At 42.7% G+C, this 15,767-nt stretch overlaps 1 protein-coding gene across 6 annotated transcripts in view; it reads right to left on the bottom strand.

Annotated features, from left to right (window-relative positions):
- Positions 1 to 15,767, bottom strand: part of SPON1 (spondin 1) — a 261,400-nt gene that overhangs the window by 224,342 nt on the left and 21,291 nt on the right. The gene's annotated exons all lie outside the window — the stretch shown is intronic.

Here is a 15,767-nt window from a genome sequence, read left to right as displayed (position 1 = left end):
TCTGAACTTTTTTTTGTCCATTCTTTTTTTTTTTTTTTTTTTTTTTTTACCTTTGCATTTCAGCTTGGAACACCTCTACTGACATATCTTCAAGCTCACTGATCCTTTCCTTGGCCACGTCCAATCTACTGGTGAGTCCATCCAAGGTATTCATTACCTGTTACAGTATTTTTGGCTTCTAGCATTTTCTTTTGATTCTTTCCTAGAATTTCAAATTCTTTGCTTACATTACCATCTGCTCTTGCATGTTCTACACTTTTTTCTTTACGGTGCTTAGCATATTATTCAGTTATTTTAAATTCCTAGTCTGATAACTCCAAAATCTCTGCCCTAAGTTTGGTTCTGCTGTTTGCTTTGTCTCTTCATGGTGTTTTTTCTTGCCTTTTAGCATGCCTTGTAATTTTCTGTTGAAAGCCAGAGATGATCTATAGGATAACAGGAACTGAGATAAATAAAATGCTAGTGTGAAGTTTCATGTTTATCTGGTTAGAAGTTAGGCTGTGTTTAACGTTTGCTGTGGTTGTAGGTGTCAGAGGTTTCAATACCCTCTAGTGTTTTTATTTCTGTCTCCTCTATTATCTTTGGTTTTCTCTAGAAACTCCCTCTTAAATTGTCATTATACTGGAATCCTGTTGATGAGACAATAAGGTATTGGGAAGGGGAAGCAGTCTATAACCTTATTATTAATCTCAGATTTCTTACTGGGCCAGAGTCTCTGGCTATGATTTTCAGAAGTTTCTTAGCCTTTATTCCTCCCCTTATATGAGATAGGAAGGCTAGAGGTGGCTAGAGTTGGCTAATTGTCCTTCTCCCGGCTCAGATAAGGCTCTGGTAGTCTCCTTTGGGGCAGATCTTATGGAGACTGTTCTGGATATATTTCAAAATGGTTATTGTTTCCCTCCCTCTGCCTGAAGCAGGAGAAAATTTTTCTCTCACCTTCACCAGGTGAGAACATGGTGGGGCTTCTAGAGGTAAAATTCACAAAAGTGTGGGGGTGCCTGGGTGGCTCAGTCAGTTAAGCCCTCGACTTCAGCTCAGGTCATGATCTCGCGGTCTGTGAGTTTGACCCCTGCTTTGGGCTCTGTGCTGACAGCTCAGAGTCTGGAGCCTGCTTCAGATTCTGGGTCTCCCTCTCTCTCTACCCCTTCCCCACTCATGCTCTCTCTCTCTCTGCCTCAAAAATGAACAAACATTTGGGGTGCCTGGGTGGCTCAGTCGGTTGAGCATCCGACTTTGGCTCAGGTCATGATCTCATGGTTTTTGAGTTTGAGCCCCGCGTTGGGCTCTGTGCTGTCAGCTCGGGGCCTGGAGCCTGTTTCAGATTCTGTGTCTCCCTCTCTCTCTGCTCCTTCCCTGCTCACACTCTGTCTCTCTCTCAAAAATAAGTAAAGATTAAAAAAATGAACAAACAATTTAAAAAAAATTTTTTTAATTCACCAAAGTGTTGAGATCCCTTAATACTGGGCTCCAAGGGGTTTAACTCTCAAGGTAGTCTATACTCAGCCTCTAGCTATCTGTCAGTGACCATTTAAGTGTCCCCATCAGTTACTGTCTCCAGCAACTTCTGCTCCTGATAAGCTATGATTCTCAGTAGCCCCTGTCTCTCCAGGTTGGGGGCAAGGAGGGGGCCGTTTGTCTCGTGTCCTCACTTCACCGATGGATATCATTAGAGTTCTTGATTTTCAATTTTTCAGCTTTTTTCTTGTGAGGACAGGAGTGGACTTCCAAGCTCTTCCTATGTCAAAGCAGAAACTGGAGATCCTTCCTTATCTAATCTTTACAACTCTCCGAGTTAGTATTTTTCCAAACTGACAGGCAAGGAAACTGAAGCTTAGCAAGGTTAAATTAAGTGGCCCAAACTTATGCAGTCAGTGAGGGGGTGAGTGGCTATGTTGCCACAAAGATGATAACATTAAATTGGGATTCAGGCAAGGTCCTGTACTAGGAAGCCAGAAAGGCATCTGTATACAAGTATAGGCTGCTTTGGAAAGAGGCTTGGAGGTGTGTATAAGCGTGTGTGTCCTCATATAGATGCATATGAAGAAACCCTGGGATGTCAGCTGACTTTGAGAAGGAAAGGGGTGAAAAGTTGGTTCCAGAATCCTTGCCTTTACCACACCGTCAGTGTCATTCCATTGTCAAAAAGAACAACTTATTTTAGGGCTGAGTTTAAAAAGGCACACCTAAGAAATCGACAGCTGTTTATTAAATGCCGACTATGTGCCAGGCACTGTGACAGTACGGAACAGATACAGTGCTAAACAAAGCAGTGTCCCTACTTTCATGGAGTTGATATTGTAGTGAGGAAAACTAGCTAGTAACCCACAAGTTATAACACGTCAGATGGTCATAAGTCAAATAAAGAGAACTAAAGCAGGATAAATGGGATTGAGTGATACAGGTATTGTTTTATAAGATGTGGTCAGAAATGGATGCTTTGACAAAAATGACCTTTGAGGGGCACCCGGGGTAGCTCAGTCAGTTGAGTCGGACTTCGGCTCAGGTCATGATCTCATGGTTCGTGAGTTCAAGCCCCACATCGGGCTCTGTGCTGACACCTCAGAGCCTGGAGCCTGCTTTAGATTCTGCATCTCCCTCTCTCTCTCCCTCTCTCTCTTCCCCTCCCCTGGTCATATTCTATCTCTCTCTCTCTCTCAAAATAAATAAAAACATTGTAAAAATGTAAAAAAAAAAAAAAAAAAAAAAAAGGTAACTACACAAGAATGGGACTTGTAAATTGTGGTTTAGTAACCATGTGGTAAATGATGGGGACTCCCTCTAGCCAATACCCTGGTCTCCCACAAACAAAGGATTGTGGAACTTCAGGTATCAGCTGGGGTCAAATGGAGGGACAGTTTTGTGTCCAAGGGGGCACACAAAGAATAACTTGGCAAAGGTTATACATACTTTCTAAAAGTAAGCTCTGAGTCAGGCTCCTACTCAAATTCCTACTTGATCAGGTGTGACAGAAAGTGTTTTAATATACATCAAGAGCCTAAAAAGTATCTGGTACAGAAACTTTGGGTTCTATCCATGAATATGATTTAAAATATAGAGGGGCGCCTGGGTGGCGCAGTCGGTTAAGCGTCCGACTTCAGCCAGGTCACGATCTCACGGTCTGTGAGTTCGAGCCCCGTGTCAGGCTCTGGGCTGATGGCTCAGAGCCTGGAGCCTGTTTCCGATTCTGTGTCTCCCTCTCTCTCTGCCCCTCCCCCGTTCATGCTCTGTCTCTCTCTGTCCCAAAAATAAATAAACGTTGAAAAAAAAATTAAAAAAAAATAAAATATAGAAAAGCAATGTTCAGGGGCACCTGGGTGGCTTAGTTGGTTAAGCATCTGACTTAGGTTCAGGTCACGATCTTCCAGTTCATGAGATCAAGCCCCCAATTGGGCTCTCTTCTATCAGCACAGATCCTGCTTGAGACCCTCTGTTCCCTTCTCTTTCTGCCTCTACCCTGCTCATCCTCTCTCTCTCAAAAGTAAACATTAAAAAAAAAAAAGCAATGTTCATAGGGCAGGGATTTTTGTCTGTTTGATCATAGCTGTATTCTCACAGCTTAGAATATACCTGTACAAGCTAGTGTTAATAAATATTTGTTGAATAAATAAATAAATAAATAAATAAATAAAAAGGGTTTTCTTTATAAAAATTATTTATAATATTTTAAAAATTTACCTAAATTTCCTTCAATAGGCTACTGTTTAAATAAACTATGATCCATTCACTCTCTGGATTTAACTCTATTTTATTTATTTGTTATTATTTTTTTAACTCTATTTTAAAAAGCAAACAGACGGGTTAAATGTTTGTAACACCAGAATTAAAATCTAGCCCATAAAGTAATTAGATCTGGAATGGAGACTCAGTATTTTCATTTTAAAGATGAGGGGACTGGAAGGCCACACAGTGACTTATTGGCATTTTTAAGCTACTTAATACATAAATTATAAAAATTCTTTTGAAGAGGATACAAACAAATGGAAAGATATGGAATAATTCATGTAGTGAAAAATTTCCATACTATCTAAAGCAATCTTCAGATTCAATGCAATCTCTATCAAAATACCAACAGCATTTTTCACAGAACTAGGATAAATAATACTAAAACTTGTATGGAATCACCAAAAAAAACCCTAATAGGCAAAGCAATCTTAAGAAGTAAAAACAAAGTTGGAGGTAGCACAATCACAGATTTTAAGATATATTGCGAAGCTGTAGTAATCCAAACAGTATGGTACTGGCACAAAAATAGACATAGATCAAGGAACATGATAGAGAGCCGAGAAATAAACCCATACTTATATGGCCAATTGATATATGACAAAGGAGGCAAGGATATACAATGGGGAAAGACCAGTCTCTTCGATAAACAGTGCTGGGAAAACTGGACAACTACATGCAGAAGAATGAAAATGGACCACTTTCTTTTACCATACACAAAACTAAACTCAAAATGGATTAAAGACCTAAATGTAAGACATGAAACCATAAATTCCCTAGAAGAAAACATAGGCAGTAATTTCTCTGACATTAGCCACAGAAAAATTTTTTAGAGATGTCTCCTCAGGCAAGGGAAACAAAAGCAAAAGAAAATTATGAAAACTATGTCCAAATAAAAAACTTTTGGACCACAAAAGAAACCATCAACAAAATGAAAAGGCAACCTACTGAATGGGAGAAGATATTTACAAATGATATATGTGACAAGGGGTTAATATCCAAAATATATAAAGAACTTATGCAACTGAACACCAAAATACAAATAATCTGATTAAAAATGGGCAGAAGACAGGGGTGCCTGAGGGGCTCAGTTGATGAAACATCTGACTCTCGATTTTGGCTCAGGTCACGATCTCATGGTTCATGAGTTCAAGCCCCACATCAGGCTGAGAGCGCAGAGCCTGCTTAGGATTCTCTCTCCCTCTCTCTCTCTGCCCCTGCCCTGCTCTTTCTCTCTCATGCTCTTTCTCTCTCTTGAATAAATAAATAAACTTAAAAAATGGGCAGAAGACCTAAATAGACATTTTTTCCAGAGAAGACATACAAATGAATATATGCTCAACATCCCTCATCATCAGGGAAATGCAAATCAGAACCACAACGAGACAATACCTCACACCTGTCGACCATACAAAATCGACCATACAAGAAACAACACGTGTTGGCAAGGATGTGGAGAAAGGGGAACCCTTTGCACTGCTGGTGGGAATACAAACTGGTGCAGCCACTGTGAAAAACAGCATGGAGGTTCCTCAAAAAATTAAAAATAGAGGGGCATCTGGGTGGTTCAGTCGGTTGAGCGTCCAGCTTCGGCTCAGGTCATGATCTCGCAGTCGGTGAGTTCGAGCCCCACATCGGGCTCTGTGCTGACAGCTTAGAACCTAGAGCCTGCTTTGGATTCTGTGTCTCCCTCTCTATCTGCCCCTCCCTCACTCATGCTCTGTCTCTCTCTCTCTGTCTCAAAAATAAATAAACGTTAAAAAAATTTTTTTTAATTAAGAATAGAAATACCATATGATTCAGTAATTCCACTACTGGGTATTTACCCAAAAAAAACAAAAAACACTAATTTGAAAAGATATCTGCACCCCTATGTTTATTGCAGCATTATTTACAAGAGTGAAGATGTGGGAGCAACCCGTGTCTATCGATGGATGGAAGGATGGGTGGATGAAGAAGACGTGGCATCCGTATATACAATAGAATATTGCTCAGCCATAGAAAAGAATGAGACCTTGCCATTTGTGAGAACACAGGTGGGCCTAGAAGGTATCACAATTCAGCCAGACACATACCATGTGATTTCGCTTCCATGTGGAATCTAAAACACAAAACAAATGAATACGCAAACAAGAGGCAGAAACATAGATAAATATAAAGAACAAAATACGAGTATAAAGAACATAAATATATAACTACAAAGAACAAACTGAGGGTTCTCAGAGGGGAGCAGGGTGGGAGGATGGACAAAATGGATGAAGGATAGTGGGAGACGCAGGCTTCCAGTTATGGAATGAGTAAGTCACAGGGATGACAGGGATAGCATAGGGAATATAGTCAATGATATTGTAATAGTGTTATATGCGGACAGATGGTGGCTACACTTGTAGGGAGCAGAGCATAACGTATGTAGTTATCAAATCACTATGTTGTACACCTGGAACTGGTGTAACATTGTGTGTCAACTGCACTTCTATTTAAAAAAATGGAAAAATAAAAACTTAGAAGCAAAAAACAAAGATGAGGGGATTACAAGGCCACGCCATGACTTACTGGCATTTTCCATCTACTTGACACGTACCTGATAAAAGTTCTTTGGAGGCAAGAAGAGTTACAGGTTGTCTGCTAAACAATTCTATGACGTATTTGAAAATGATTTCTAGACCTTTCAGAAGATAGATGGGAAAACAATACTAGTTCCCATGCAAGAAAGCATGAGACCAACGAATGCCCGCAAACGAGGGCCAAAAATTCCAGCAGCAAGTCGTCCATCAATTTGGGAAACATTTATCAACTGGCCAGAGTGCCAAGCCTTGGGGAAGCCGTGCAAATACAGAGATGGCCACGGCCCAGATTTCCGTCTCTTTGCAGAATCTCGTTGGCGAACAGGGATTTAACACATTAAGCCACAGTGTGTGAAGGACTGAATAAAGGATGTGCCAAGTGTGAGAGAGCGTGGAGACGGGGTAGGGGCACAGACTCCAAATGGGATGGAAGTAAGATATGGGTGTCAGGGGATGACAGCACAAGAAGGACCCATGAGGTGATGAACCCAGTGTGCTTTCTGGAACAACCCTGAGAAGATTTTAGGAGACAAGCAGTCGATTTCAGTCTGTCCCTCCCACACTTCTGTTCCTGTAGCCACACAAGATGCTGAACAGAGAAAATGGCACAGAGTCTGTCCTCACGTTTCCATCCTCGCTCCCCACCATTTATGGCTCTGTGCCCTTTGTCACAGTTTCCGTTTCCCTCGGTATTACCTGGCCTGCGTGATGGGGACGAGAACAGTGCCCACCTCATGGGATGGGTCAGAAACTGACAGGAAATTAGTAGATTGGTTTATTTATGTGACACGTATTTACTGAGTGCCTCTTGGGTGGCAGGCATTGTACCCAGCACTGGGGACGAAAGAAATGGACTGTCCTGTTTTCATGGAACCTACAGCTAAGAGGGAGAGCATTAAATAAACAACTAGACTACTTCATACCTGGAGGTGATAGTTGTGGTTTCCTCTGTCTGCTCATCGCTCCCCCCTCCCCGGCATTTGTCTTTCTCAAAGTATAATTTGAACCCATTTTTGGTTAAACTGCTGTGTGGGAGAAGGTCACAAAGCCAGTAATGGAGCCCAGCCAACCACCTAGCACCCTCAGGGACCAGAGTTTTATTTTTATTTACTGGGTATGATGTATCCAGAAACAGTGAAGTTTTCCCATTTTACTTTATAGACTTCCCAATCATATTACAATGAAGATAGAAAGAATTAGACAAGCCTGTCCCTCCCCTCACTTGGGGGTCGAAAAGACAGCTGGTTGGTTATACCAAAGGTGGGATGTCTGCTCACGTCTACAGAGGGACGGGGTTTGTGATTCACTGGCCACAGAGACGTGGAAAGGGCACCCTACTAAGCTTCCGGCTCAGAAGGAAGAGACATTGATTGAGGGTCCATTACATCCCGACACCATCTGGGGAATTTCACATAAAGTAGCTCATCTGATTCTCAAAATAACCTTTCTCATCCCTACTTTATAGATGAAGGAGCTACGAGTCAAAGAAATTAAGCGACTTCTTCACCCAGCTGGTGGAGGCAGAATTTGAGCCCGGGCCCGCTGACTCCGAAACCACGTTCTTTCCGCACACCCAACGTATATTCTAACTAGACAAGTTAAGCTAGAATTGGAAGAAATAATGAGATAAAGAGTCCTTTTGGGGGAAGAAAATCAGCCTAGGAACAGGAATGCTTTCTCCTGTCATCATAATCCATGTGCCTACCAGTGACACTGTCTAATTCCAAATGTCCCCTTTTAGAAATAGGGGAGCTAATACATACATGCACACATGTGTGCGTGTGTGTGTGCAGAGAGAAAGAGAGGGAGGGAGACATTAGTTCAACCCTGTAATGTAATTCTTGAAATTGATAATAGGGAAATGGTCACAGATGTTAACAATGATTTATGTGTTGTGTTCATTGCAGTGCGTTTTTTTTTTTTCAACATTTATTTATTTTTGGGACAGAGAGAGACACAGCATGAACGGGGGAGGGGCAGAGAGAGAGGGAGACACGGAATCGGAAGCAGGCTCCAGGCTCTGAGCCATCAGCCCAGAGCCTGATGCGGGGCTCGAACTCAGGGACCGCGAGATCGTGACCTGGCTGAAGTCGGACGCTTAACCGACTGCGCCACCCAGGCGCCCCGCGTTTTTTTTTTTATAACGAAAGAGGAAAAATGAAAACTGGAACCTATCGTGCCCAACAACAGAGGAATGGTGGAATAAATTATAATTCAACAGAATAGTGGAGTATTATAAAGTCATTAAAATTCATGCTGTGGAATAATGTTTAATTGTATTGAAATATACTCATAATATAACGTTCATTAAAAATAAAAGAGGTCATAAGATCCTATATATAGTTTCGTTCCAATATTTGTTGAGCAACTACATATACGCATATATATTTAAAATCTGGAAGGAAATGTACCCAAATGTTAATAGTGATTATCTCTATGTTATAAGAGGACATTTTTTATTTCGTCTTCACCACCCTCTGTATTTATCCTTTTCTGTATTTTCCAACACAAAACAAGGGTGTGTGCTCTGCTGTTCCTCCCCATAGAGCATCTGGTTCTCAGACTCAGGGCTTGCTTGCTTGGAAGGAAACTGCTTTTCATCCTTCCTGGTAGCAGGCACCAGAGATCGGGGCTGTAGCAGCCTGAGGACCCCATGTGTACCCCAGGCACTCACAAGGCAAGCTGCTTCTCACTCTCCTTACAAATGATTTCAGATGGCAATTTAAAAAAAGAAAACGAAGTATCGAACAAGAGGTCCTGCCATTGCCTTTAAAATGTGTTCTTTTGATGGTTCTCTTAGGATCACATCTTGACAGAGGCATTTTACCCTCTGTCATTTTACCCTCTGTCATTTTGCTCTCTGAGTGAATTCCTGAAGAGAAGGGGCTGGCCATAGCATGTCTTTTATGCCCTAGTTCATTCGTTCGTTCGTCCGTTCATTCCTTCATTCATTCATTCATTCATGTAAGAAAACTTACTGTGTCCCTGCTGGGCTCTATGCACTAATCAAAGAAGATGCAGTGAAACATTAAGTAGGGAAAGTTTTAAAATAGAGGTCTGAGGAAACAGTAGAGTGGACTTCACACATACCCTTCATTGTCACCCCCCGTGCACCTGTAAGCTTGAACCACCCAAAGAGACAACTCAAAGTAATCACCTCCATGAACGTCTTTTCTCTCCTCTCAAATCAGCACTCCCTCCTCACTTCCTGAAAATGACTGTTTTCTTATTGTCACACATGCAGCAATTCTAGTGCCTAGCATGTTGCAAAAACGGTCCTTTCTATATCGTTCTTATCTGCCTGCCGAACGTGCTGCCGTAAATGAAAGTCTCTCTTCTTGTGCATGTGCAATTGGCTTACTCTGTGTCACATGCAGGAAACGATAGAATTTCCCTAGGGTAAACAAATGAGTCCACCCCAATATCTAAACAAGTAAATATCTAGGTGCTCCTATAACCCACTTGGGATCCACCAGGGTTGGCAAGTTCTGCTGTAGATCCTGACCACCTGATACCAGGCACCAGGCCTTAATTATTCATCTCAATACGCTCAGAGCCTAGTGTGTTGCCTTTCACAGCTAATGAAATGTTTCATCTCAGCTAACATTTATTGAGTGTCTACCATGTGCCAGGTATGGTGCTGGTGGTTAGAAATATACTAGTGAACAAAACACATATGATTTTGCCCTACAATTTGGTAGGTGCAGAGAAATGTTAAACAAAAACACTCTGAAGGAAAAGTACAGAGTGGTCTGAATGCTAAGGAAATATCTGAATAAACAAATGCATGAAAGAAAATGCTGTATATTTTACACTGTAATATTCGTTCACTAGAAAGGTGTATTCTATATATGAAGAAAGAGAATATTGTGAGCTCACTCAGGAGGGATTAAGAATCCCATAAGACATAGGGCGCCCGAGTGGCTCAGTCAGCTGAGCATCTGACTCTTGATTATGGCTCACATCATGATCTCAGGGTCATTGGATCGAGTCCTGTGTTGGGCTCCCCACTGAGCATGAACCCTGCTTGGGGTTCTCTCTTTCTCTGTCTGTCCCTCTCCCTGACTCACATGCCCTCTTTCTCTAAAATAAATTAAAAAAATAATAATCCCACAAAACAATCTGACTCCTGTGTTCATGCACCTATGACGCGTCCTAAGACCTCATTAGCTTTTCATGGTCCTATCTCAATAGATGACTCATTCTGAACTTACAGGCAACTAAAAACCCTAGGGTATTTTTGTTGTTGTTTGTTTAATGCGCTGCCATAAGTCCAAGTATCTCTCCTTGTACACGTGCAATTGGTTATTTGGATCTAAGTAAGTGACTTTCTGTGTTCCTCCATTAGCTTTCATCTTGCTACAGCTGGTTAATCAATTTGACCTGCCCAAGTCCTCTGATGCCTAGTCCTGATATGGGAATATATGTGTCCCTTCCCATCAGTGGGTGTGGTTACCATGATGACAAGCCCAGATCAGGCTGTTGGAAGGAACGCTGACGGGAATGTTATAATCACCTTTGCAATCAACATATATCAAAAACATTAAAAAGTCCACATCCTTTGTGTATGTAATTACAGTTCTGGGAATCTATTCTACCAAAATAATACCAAACAAAGAAAGGCATATGCAAAAAAACAAAACAAAAAAAACCAAAAACCAAAAAACAAAAAACAAACCCAAAACCTGTTTTTACTCCATTATTTATAATAGTGAATAGCACATTGAAAAATCCTAGCCTTTTAAGGGGCATGATTAAGTTCAGATGACCATAACAAAAGAAAGTTTTCCTACAAACTAAGAAAATTCCTAAGGATGGGCTTGCAACAGCATTTTATTTTTAGAACCTCTCTGAGCTTCTAGTGTAGCTCAGGACCCATTAGATGCTAATACATATTGTTAATGAAGAGATAATGAAAATAGTTTAGAAACAGGTGATTAAGAATACGGAATAATTAGTTATTAAAAAGATACTTGTTTGTATGGTATTGACAAGGGATCTTCTCAGGTAAACAACCCTTCAGCAAACAAGACAGATAAAACCCCCTGCCTTGAGGAGCTCACAATCTAATGGAAGGGGGCAGATAATACTCAAGTCGACAAGTAAAATGGCACATCGTGTGGCAATAAAGGCAACAGGACAAAAATTAAGTGGGGAAGGATAGGAAATCCAGCCGGGGAACTGAAGGGGAGGAGGAAGCTTCAAATAGGGGGATCCGAATGGCATCCCCGAGAAAGGGCCATCTGAGCAGAGACCTGAAGGAAGGGGGCGATGAGCTGGACAGTTGGCTGGGCCACGAGCATTCCAGGGAGCAATTCGGTTTTAGCAATACAGTTTTAAAGGATTAGTGGGTTACTTTTGTGCAGGCAGTCCAACCCCTGCATTCCTTGTCACTTTCAATTACCCATAAGTACACCCAACTCGCTCATCAAAGAGAGATTCCCCTGTCTCTCCCTTCTGGCAGCCAGAGACAGATTCCCCAGTCTGTGCCCAGGCTGCCTTGCTGGAAGCAGATGGGCAGCCCCACCCCCTTCTTCCTGGGTCTGGCCACGTGGTGAGAGCATAACCCCGTACCCTGCGGCCCCATTCCCTCCCCCACTGAGTCTAAAGGGGCATTAAAATTCACACTTGTTTGTACCTGGTGAGTCTGTATTCTCTGCGTAAGGGCTCACTCATGCAGAAGCAGAACCACGCATCCTCCGAGTCACTTTCAGAACGAAGAATGTAATCTTTCACCAGATTGAAAGAGTATCAGAATTTTGTTGTTGTTAGGGTCTCGAGACTATTGTATCTGGAGCGAAGGTGTCAACAAAGAAGTGCTTCTACAGATGTGTTAATCACTATGTATGTGTTTTGAAAATCACCGTGGCGTTTGTAGCTTCTGGTCACCTGCTCGGGTTCCAACGGATGACTTTCTACTACGCCTGCTGGCAGCAGAGGTAATTTTTAAGGTGCAGTTGCACGGAGGACACTGTACTCCGGGAGGGCAGAGCCGTGCCTGTTTTTGTCACCGTCGTTACCCCAGTGCCTGGCGTATAGGAGACACTGCATGAATGCCCACGAATAAGCGAGTGACTCCAAAGATGACAGCTTTGGTGGAGAGAGAAGACTTGTAGGCTGCCGTGGGAGAGGCAAGTACAGAGACCACAGGGAAGCAGGAGAGACAAGATGGCATGCGCCGTGCAAGGGGAACCCAGGTGGAGTGTGCATTTAATGTGCAAGGGCAGGGCGGGGGCGGGGAGACAAAGTGTGAGAAAATCACCGGCATGGCGTTTGTCGCTTCCCCCATGTACATGTTGGATTACTTTGGTCAATTCACTTAGCACCTTGGAGACTCAGTTCCATCCTCTGGAAAATGGCGGTAACAGTACTGACCTCACAGGGTTGCTATGAGAATTAAGTAAGATAATGCATACAAAGCCCTTGGCACAGAGACTACCACCATAAAAAAGTCATAGTAGACCCTCATATTTTCACTCCACACGTACGCGTTGAGAGGCAGTGTAGAGCGTGGTGGGGAGTAGGGATCTGGGGCCAGACTGCCTGAGTTTGAATCCCAGATTTATCACTTAGAGCCGAGCGGTCTTAAGAAAGTTACTTAATTGCTCTGTGCCACAATTCCCTCATCTGTGAAAGACAGGGTAACAGTGCTAGCTCATCGTGATGAGTTAATAAATGTAAACCACTTAGAATGGTACCTGGCACACAGGCATTATTATCGTCTGCGGGGCATTTTTTGTGTTTGTTTCTCACTTTGATTCCTCAAGGGCCGGTGGAAGCGATAGGATATATGGCAGCAGATACGTTGATGTGATGATGGAGGAGTTCGTGTTGGATGGGCTGGATCTGTGCCTCATTTCAACATCGGCTCTCAAACTCGAGCAGACACTGGATTCACCCTGAGCGCTTGTTAAAACACAGGTCGCGGCCTGTGAGTGCCTCATTCAGTAGGTCTGGGTGGGACCCGAGATTTTTTATTTCTAACAAGGTCCCCCAGTGGTGCTGATGCTGCTGGTCCAGAGACCGCACTCGGAGAATCACTGCGACGCAACATGAAAGCATGTGCGAAGCTCCAAGAGAAGGAAGAAGGAGAGATGCGTAAAGAGGCAGGAGTTCTGAAAAGGACTGAGTAACAGATACGAGTAGAAAGAATAATTCGCTCATTTATTCATTCAGCAGACATTTACTCACTGCCCACTGTGAGCAGGGCCCTGTATTCACCGATCAGCTGAAAGGACCAAGATTTAGCTGAGTAGAAACGACAGTGGGTTGGGAAGGACTATCAGTTTATTGAATTAAAGCAGAATAGCCTTTAAAGAAAGCAGCCACATCCTCATCAGGCCTAACTCCACATCGTGTCCCCATTAGGTCTGGCTCAGGCATCCTTTGTGTGTGTGTGGCGGGGGGGGGGGGGGGGGGGGGGGGGGGGCGGGGAGAGAACATACATAAAATTTACCATTCTAACCATTTTTAAGTGTATAGTTCACTGACATTAAGTACACTCTATATTTTTGTGCAGCCATCACTCACCATCTATCTCCAGAATTGTTTTCATCTTCCCAAACCCAAACTCTCTGTTCGTCAAGAATTCCTTACTCCCTTCTCCCCTGTAGCCCCTGGCAGCTACCATTCGACTTTCTGTTTCTCTGGATTTGACTATTCTAGGTCCTCACATAAGTGGAACCATACAGTATTTTGTCCTTTTTTGTGACTAGTTTATTTCACTTAGCACAATGTCTTCAAGGTTCATCTATGCTACATATAGCATGTGTTAGAATGTCCTTCCTTTTCAAGAATTAATATTGCACTGTATGTGTACATCACATTTGTTTAGACAAATCATCCATCAGGAGATGTTTGGGTTGTTTCTACATTTGGCTGTTGTGAATAGTGCTGCTATGAACACGTCTGTACAAATACCTATGGAATCCCTGGTTTCAACTGTTTTGAGTATATATTTCTAAGCACCATTTTGATGTTTATTCATTTTTGAGAGAGACAGAGATAGAGCTTGAGTGGGGGAGGAGCAGAGAGAGAGGGAGACACAGAGTTGGAAGCGGGCTCCAGGCTCCGAGCTGTCAGCACAGAGCCCTATGCGGGGCTCGAACCCACGGACGGTGAGATCATGACCTGAGCCGAAGTCAGACGCCCAACCGACTGAGCCACCCAGGCGCCCCTCTAAGCACCATTTTAAAGCAGATACATTTTGTTCGGGTGACAATTAAGGTCACTCTTCTCCCATCCCACCCTCTACCTTTTCCCCACTTAGAACTTTACCCCTCCTGACACTCAGGTACCCAGATCTCTCATCTGAATCTGATAAATCATCCACACCTCCAGGTAAATTAGCACAACAAGGACCAGGGGGATTTATTTCAATGCTTTATGGGCTGAACGCATGCATGAATCTTCCTTTCCCTATCATGACAACCTTACCGATACACTGTCCAAATACACTTGTACAGGAGCTTATTAGGTACTATTCAGAAACAAAACAATTTAGTCTCTGGAATCAGACATCTGGTAGAGGAACCTGAGCTTACTATTTACTAGGTGTTTACGCAAATGACTCAATCTTCCTAGTTTCAATTTCCTGATCCATAAAATAGGGATACTAGTTTCTATCCATTTGGCTGTTTGGAGAATTAAAGTAAGTACACCAATTAAATTAAGATGAGATAAACCAAAACAAGACAAAGAACTAAACCTAATAGCTGGCACACGGTAAGAACCCAGAAAATTCTGGGCATCCTTGGTATTATAACTGGGTGACTCCTTCAGATGTATGCCAAGAAGGTTCCTGCCACCTAGGTACACAGAAGAACATCACAATGAGCATGGAATTAACAGCCCTACTAGGCCAGAGACCCAGAATACAAAACAATGGACATTTTTTAAAACACAGGATTCAATGGGGCACCTGAGTGGCTCCGTCAGTGAAGTGTCTGACTTTGGCTCTGGTCATGATCTAGCAGTCTGTGAGATTGGGCCCTGCATCAGGCTCTTTGCTGACAGCTCAGAGCCTGGAGCCTGCTTCAGATTCTGTGTCTCCCTCTCTCTCTGCCCTTCCCCTGCTTGTATTCTGTCTCTCTCTCTCAAAAATAAACAAACATGAAAAAATTTTTTTTTGTTTAACACAGGATTCAAAATGACAACCTGGCTACAAAGGATTAAAAGATGTCTTTAGATGGGGGAGATATTTTGGGGCAGGGCCCTCTGTGGAGCCCACAACTTATACTAGGATTCCCCAACAGTCAGCTATGGGTGTTAAGTATTTTTCTTGAGCTCTTTTTTTTTTTTTTTTCTGAGTTTGCAAACGTCAGATAAAAATGGATTCTAGAACAATGGAAATTTGAGATGAGAAATGGTTGCGGCAAATTTGGCCAGGCCTCCTCCTAGGATGGCCCCAGTCCTTCTGGGACATGTTCTGACGACTGGATGGCCTTTTTCTAAACCTCTGAAAGGGGATGATGTTCCCGCCAC

This window comes from Felis catus, chromosome D1 (assembly GCF_018350175.1).
Source record: "Felis catus isolate Fca126 chromosome D1, F.catus_Fca126_mat1.0, whole genome shotgun sequence".
NCBI lineage: Eukaryota > Metazoa > Chordata > Mammalia > Carnivora > Felidae > Felis > Felis catus.
Note: the sequence above shows the minus strand (reverse complement) of the source record. Positions and strands in the feature narration are given on the sequence as shown.